Here is an 8,106-nt window from a genome sequence, read left to right as displayed (position 1 = left end):
GAAGTTTTTAATCAAATAATATCTCACCGCTACAGTTTTTTGGGATTATTTATTTAATGCAAGAGCCATTTCAAATTTTATACAATTTATTAAATTTGTATTTGCAGAACAATATTAAAAGTTCCGGACTCAAGACTTCAAATATTATCGTTCATCAATTTACAATAATTAAAATAAATAAATAAAATTTAAAAAAACAATTTGAACACTTAACGATTTTTTTTTTGAACTTCGCTAATCTATACCCCGACAAATTTATTATTAAAGCCCATAGACATTTAAAAATTACGTTAAAATTTAAGGTTAAATGAATCATACCTAATTAATCACTCGAAGCAAACAATTCGAAGCATTAGAAAATTATAATAATGAGAGGTTAAAATTATTAAGGTACAAAATTTATCACTTTTACAAGCAAATATGATTATTATTTGTTTTCGCAGGTTAATATTAATTACAGCCATACTTATTTATTTAACTGTAACATTTATATTAAAATTTTATTCCTTGAAAAAAGAAATAAAAATACGATTCGCAAAAAATATATAACTATATATAAATATTAATGTAATAACTATTTATAAATAAAATGCATAAAAGCTTTTCACATCTGGTAAATAACTATAGCGAATAAAAAAGTATTTAGCATAAAAGTCGATTGCAGCTCAAATGAATATATTGACAAAAAAATATCGAAATTTGCCAAGAAAAAAAAGAATGTTTCATTTTTTATTTAATGCAGTATTTTTTTTATCCTTAACTATATATCTTATCCCAAAGGCAAAAAAAAATCTAAAATAGTTCGTAAAACTGAAAATAGAGTAATATTTTTAGGCTTTTGCCTGAAAATAAATTCAACAACAGCAACTTGACAGCTGAAATATATAAACGTAAAGATGGAATCAGATTTATACTAGTCATCAAGACCAACTTTCCAAAAATAAATTTAACCTTTTCAATCTCAAATCTGCGGACGTAAAATGTTTCAAGAAACCCTAGCATTTTATAAAACATATGCTTCGAGCTAAATTCGTACTGATAAAAGATATATTTATTTATGTTCCGCTGTAGTAACTGTCTCTCCGAATTTGGTGGTGCTCTACTTTTGCCATTTGTATTCCAAAATAAATTCTTTCTCAAAGCCTCATACAGAGTAACTTATATATAAATTTATTCATTTTCTTCGTTTTTCTCTATTCTTTTCTTAATATTGAAATGAAAATTAAATTTTGAAAAAAAATTTTAAAAAATAAAAAGTATATTAAAAAGCCGGAAAACAAAAAAAAATGAAAATATATAATCTCTTCATCAGCCCACACGATCACATCCGCAAAAAGAAGTGCTTTCTAATATTTTATCAAAACAGTCGACCCAAAATATATCAATACAATAGTGTGAGGAGCACTAAGAAAATTGAAACAGAATAGAACACATTAAGAAAAAAATATATCGCGTAAAAAACAGAAAATAAAATGTAAAGCAAAAGTAAAACAAAACACAATACGAAATCTATAAAGCGAGTAACGAATTCAAATGAACTTAGATGCATGGGGAATTTTCAAGAATGATTTAAAATATTTTCGTCATAAGATTGCCAGATTACAAAGTAGGAAAACAGAAGCGCAAATATAGCTAAAAACGTAAATAGAGGAATTTAGTTTTATAGCACGTTCTTAATGCAGTACTGAAGCGCGTTTGATTTATTAGTTACAACATATTTGTTTGATTATACTAGATATTATACTGGATAATTATACTGAACATATAAAAATATTATACTGGATAATTTGAGGAAGCTTATAATTGATATTTAATTATGCAATATTAATTATACAGGTTGATATTTAATTATACAATTTTAATGATTTTTAAAAAAATAACATTTAAAAAAAAGAGAGAGGGAGAGAAACCATGATTAGCCCGTTTTGTGCAGATTTTTAACCACGGATTTGCTAGAATTGGATTTGCACATGTTAAAAATATAAATTCGCAAATAAGTTTTTAGTAAATTTATTAATGACAACATGCAATTAACTCCATGATTTTACATAGAATTTAATTACTTTAGTTGGGTATCCATTGCTTTATATCAAATTTTGAAAGAATTTGTCTATTTTTTGGGGGATAAATAAACATTACTGCATATTCTTTCAATTCTATTCATTTGATTAAAAACGGTATTTAAATAGATGTTCTTAGAAATATTAGAATTCCAAGTAATTAGCTTATTCATATTAAAATTAAAATCTCTTCTTTTATCGTATAAATCAACAAAGCAGTTATTTTCTTCTTTTGTAATACCCAAATTCAACAAAATGAAATTAATACTATCATCATGATAACGAAGCAAGATTAATTCCTCGGGGTAAATATTATTTAATAAAATAGTATAATCTTGAAAATTAAAGGTAATTAAGTCATCAAAAAATGTAAAGATAAATTTAATATTAAAAGTATAATTTTTTTCATAATAATGCAAAAATAAGTTAGCTAAGAAAGAAGAAAGACTAGATTTTTTTTAATTTTCTTCGTTTTTTTTCTTTTAGTCCCTTTTGTATTTAAATATTATGCTATAAGCATACATATTTTAAAAGCCGTCTTATTTTAGCTTAAATATCTCGATTAAATGATGTTTTTATAAAATTTATAACATTTATTGAATATTATTTGTTATTTTAACTAAATGCTGAAGGAGTTGGCAAATTATCAAAGTTCAAAATACATACTCTAAAGTTAAGACCTATTTTGAACTTTTCTGAATTGGATTTGAACATAGTAATAATTGCATTAATCTGAATAACTCAAAAAAATTTTTAAGTAATAATATGTGCATAGTAATTTTTTTTAATTCAAAAACTGTGCACATAATTTAATCTCACTCTTTCGATAAGAGTTGTTTTTAAATAAAAAGTTGATAATAGTTTAGAAGAGTTGATAAATTAGTTTTTTAGGTGATAAATATTACTAAAAAATCTTATTTTTTCTCAAAAAGTTATAATGTACTTAGAAATATGAGAGTTCCATGTATTTACTATGTATTCAACTTAAAACCACGTGAATTGCAGCTATGTATATTTTCTCCTCCGTTGCATCCTTCGTCAATCATAATTACTGTTCTTTTCCTGATTTAAATCCTCGTGGCATGTATTTCTTTTAAAAAATAAAAAAGTATTATAATTAAGAATATTAAAAATACTTAAACCATCGATAAATCTTAATGCATGTTTAATATTAAGTGTGATATTTTTGTAATAATGTGAGAAAAAGTTATAAAAAATTTACACGAGAATTAGATCCTTATGGTACTTAATCTATTTGAATAAAATATCTCAATATAAATTTACTTTTTAAATCAAGGTAGAATAATTAGAATTTTTCAGTATTCAAAATCACAATTTAAAGTATTTTTCACAGTAATTTGATGCACGCAGTAATTGTTGAGAAGGATATCTTTAAGTTTTAAAAGTGGAATGATAAAAAAGTTATACAGTTTATTTTAATGTGTAATTAAGCCTGATATAGGTTGATTAATAATAATAATTCATGCTTAAAATTTTTAACAATTTATGATTAATTAAAATTAAGCTGTAAGAGAACATAGTATTTGATATAACTAAGTAAGTTTTTAGCCCCACAAGTAACTGTTCTAAATTTAATAGGTGTGTTATGAAATTTCGGATAATTATTAAGTATGGAAATTGTACATTGTTAATTTTAATTTTCGTCCGCTTAATGAAATCTATTTTTATAATTAAAATTACTTAAATAAAACTTCATATTTTTTCCAAACTCCTTAATTAACTATCAACATATTATTTTTTACCGGAAATTATATATTTATTTTAAGCTTTGTATATAGGAGTTATCGCAAAATTCCTTTGAAGTTGTTTAACGTCAAGAAAAGTCTCAGAAATATTATTTTAACTTTTATGTTGATTTATTATTTACAAAACAGGGCTATTTTTTGGTGAAGTAAGTATTAAAATTATAGTAAAATAAAGTAAGCAAGTATCAAAATTAAAGTACAGCATTGAGTACTTTATTTGGAAAAATAGAATTTTTTCCATTTTGGAAAAATAGAATTTTCCCACATTTTTGCTACGACAGAAATTTTTGCTACCACAAATTAAAAAAAATGGTTGCTAATGTTTTGAATTAATTGAAAATCGTTATTATTTCTCACTTTTTCTTTTTCACATACACATTTGAATGCGTAAGGCTAAGAAAAAGAGCCTTGGCAGAACATTATATCAATTATTAACCAATGAATGCGTTCCATAACTTTCCTTTGAGAAAATTATTCTAACGTATACATGACCCTTGTATTTTAGATTTATCAGTGGATGGAGGTGCTCTGTGGGGTTTAGCTCTGAAGTCCCACTGTCCCGCCCCTTTTGTAAAATAATCATACTTAATAATTTATATAATGAGCATTTATCGTTGCTTTGGAGCTTCATATATTTTCTAAAGTAAAACAATTTTTTTTTAATTATATATCACAATTTTTTTCTTCTTTAACATTTTACCGTTCGAGATATACAATTGCTAGCCTGTACCACTCTGGAATAAAATAATGAATAATTGGAAATACATCAATCAACATTCTCTTTGAACTAATGCACAACTAAATACATCAACTTTTTCAAATTATTCCATGATAAATATGTAATACACAGAAAACTTTTAAAAGAATACTAGTAGTTTTAAAATGTAATAAATCTGTTTGTTCTGATTTTTACATCACGTTAAAAAAACAGGTTACAGAAACGTCGATGAAGAATAATTTTTCTATTTTTAACTCGTCATTGAGAATTCTGTCGCTATTTTAACGCCTTCTCTTTTTAGCGCTTTTTGTCCTCTTGTCTAAATTTTTATCCTACTTAAGACATTTAAAAATATATGTGTTTAAAATGCATTTTATCGTCTAAGATATTTACATTCATAAGTCAAAATTTATGTTACATTATGACTAAAACATATTTTTTACAGAAAATATATAATGAAATCTTTCGATATATATGAAAATTGCGTATGATAAACTATACATAATAATCATTTAAAATTCTTCACATTAGAAATTGGCTCGTTTCACTGTAATCTAAGTCACTCAATAAGGTGTTATTTACATTTCAAATTTTTATCCTTATTGATTATTAGACTAATTTTTCAACTCTTGCTACACGTTTAAATAATAACATTAGAATTGCATCTTCAGCTTTGGTTGATTGCATTTTTGTTCCAAATTCTTTCATAAAAGAATATTTCAATGCTTTAGAATTTAAATTCATGACCTGTAAATATTTCTAAAAACGAAATTGAAGCAAAATGCACAGTAAGAAAACATATTATAAAGCATAATGCTTATGTGTGTATAAATAAATTATAAAAATTTTTAAAAACATTTTGATCACATGTGAGCTTAATTAATGATTGAATTATGTATTCACTATGTTTAGTTTTAAATTTTATATTATTTTTTTTAATTTAAATTTTTATTATTTTATAAAGTTTGTTACCTTAATAATTTATTTGAAGGATAATTCCATGATTTGCACACGTATGGCATAAAAGGCATTATCCCCATGAATTAGCCATTGATACATTTTTGATTCGAATTATTTTATTACTCACGTATGCATTTTAAATGATTAATTTTATACCAATAGAGTTAAAATGCATTTCTTAAAGATATAATTCAGAAAAACTTTTAATACATAAATTTGACATACATCGTAAAACTCACTAGAAAATCAAAATTGTATAAATAAACCGGAACATTGTATTAATGTTCTACTTAATATTGCTAGAAATTTCTTTAATGCTTGATTAACAGATTTTAAAAGACGAAATCTTTCTTTTAATTCATTTAACTATAAATCCGAAAAATTATTTTTCATTAAAAATTACCTTTTATCCCTTTCCATATATAGGCCTAATTCTTGTTACAATTAAATTATATTAAACATGTATTTTTTTATAAATTGGGCACTCTTTAGAACAATAATCCATTTAAATTAAAGGAACTGTTTAAAAACTATACAAATATAAGCTTGTGAACCATTTCAATCAATTTTCAATGGTAAATATAATGCGAAATCAAAGAAATGGGTGTCTCAGTTTCATATGTTTAAATGAAAAACATTCATTAACATTTTCTTTATCTTTACACTAAGTATTTCAAAGTACGAACCTTTTGTTTATTGTTCCGTAAAACAAAATTATAACCTATTTCTCTATTATCATGTAGATTAAGGACTGTTACTAGATAATAAATGTTAAATGCTTTACCAAACATTTATTTCAAATCAATAAAAACTAGAAAAAATTAAATGTTTGCCTACATTCTATACGCTTTACTTTTTATCCCAATGAGAAAACATTTAAATGATGTAACAAGGTTTTACCATTTTCAACGCACTACATAAAACCCATACTAAAAAGAAACTTGAAACAAGCAAGAGTAGATTTTATAACTATGTCAGGCAGATTTAAACATTTTCTTGCCGAGTTTAAATACACATTTTTTTCTGATAAATAAGCTACTCGAACTGAAAAGTCATGCTTCACCCCAAAATAAATAAACTACAAAAAGCTAACTTTTTTTTGCAGTTTGATAAGAATCCTCCATAATGAATACTGAATGCGTTCGAATGTAATCAATTCCCTTGTTCCACCGAAATTCTGCTATTAGTTTTGTAGGTAGGAGTTATCTGCCGGTTTAAAACTGGATTTACAGAGTTTAAGTTTGTATTTAAATTTAAACACAAGGAAATTATTAAATATTGTTACATAAGAATTGTTATATTTAAATTATCTATTTTTTATTTCTATGAATTCAATAATTTCCGATTTATTCTCTAGATCTAACCATATATTGATATACTGTTGAAAATTTCTTAGAAAAAATAGTTAAGTAACCATTTATTTCTTTGTTATTTTACCATAATCAAACAGTCAAATAACCAAAAATAATATGTTATTCAAACTGTTGACTGTGAGACAAATCGTTTACCTAATACAGTTTTTTAACGGTATAAAATTCCTTTACCTAATACGTTTAAGCATCCAGAATTTTATCGCATCAATTAGAACTAGCTAATGAAACCACTTAGTTCCTAGACGCTGGATACATATTATAGCAGAAATTGCTAATTTCTCATTCTAATGGCCAACAGAACCAGAGTTCGAATCCCAGCATTGACACCACAATATTTCCTCCCTTCCCTTCAACACATGAGCAATTTCCATTTTCCTGCATTCCCCAATTTGTGACCTTGGTCTATTAAAATAATATGCTCTCATTCACGCACAGATGGCAAAACCATGAAACTGCCATGTAACCAGGAAAATATATATCTGCAATGAATTCGCGATAACTCGAATCTGATAGGACTGACGAATAGCTTCGACATATCGGAAGTTCGACTTACCGTTAGTTTCGGTTTTGGACTTGTCGGATTATTTAATTGATGCTTATTAATAACAAATCTTCTAATGGCTTACAATATTTAAGATAATTTTTCTGACAAGCCAATTACGATAAGACTGTTTGAAGCACCCTGGTCCATCGGCTGCAACTTTTCTCTTGTGTTTGGCGGGAGAAACTGCAAGTTTACTGCTTTCAAATTAAGAAGATCACTATGTGCTGTGCATTTATCCATAAAGAGTATCACTTTTCTTTTTTTTGCGAAGAATTTCCGATTCAATTTTCTTACATAGTCTTCAAATAAAACTGATGTCATCCAAAACTTTTTGTTAGACTTGTAATCCAAAGGATATGTTTTTTACATTCTTGAAACATCGAGTAGTTCAGTTTTTTCCGATAACAAGTAAGGGCAATTTCTCTGTCCCAGACGCATTTCCTCCAACTAGGACAGTCAAACGTTCCTTTCTCATTTTACCCCCTGAGCAGTTTTCATCCTTGAGCATCATAGACATTTGGAAGACATTTGAAAAATAAACCCATTTCATCAATATTGAAAACATCATTTTAACTGTATCCTTGAAGTAAATTTGGTAACGTTTCATTTAACCACTGTTCACATACTTCAAGAGGGACAGCTTTAGCTTCTCCATGAAGAGTGCGAAAGACATTGTGTGTGTGTT

The sequence above is a fragment of the Parasteatoda tepidariorum genome, chromosome 1 (genome assembly GCF_043381705.1).
Source record: "Parasteatoda tepidariorum isolate YZ-2023 chromosome 1, CAS_Ptep_4.0, whole genome shotgun sequence".
NCBI lineage: Eukaryota > Metazoa > Arthropoda > Arachnida > Araneae > Theridiidae > Parasteatoda > Parasteatoda tepidariorum.
This window is presented reverse-complemented; position numbering follows the sequence as displayed.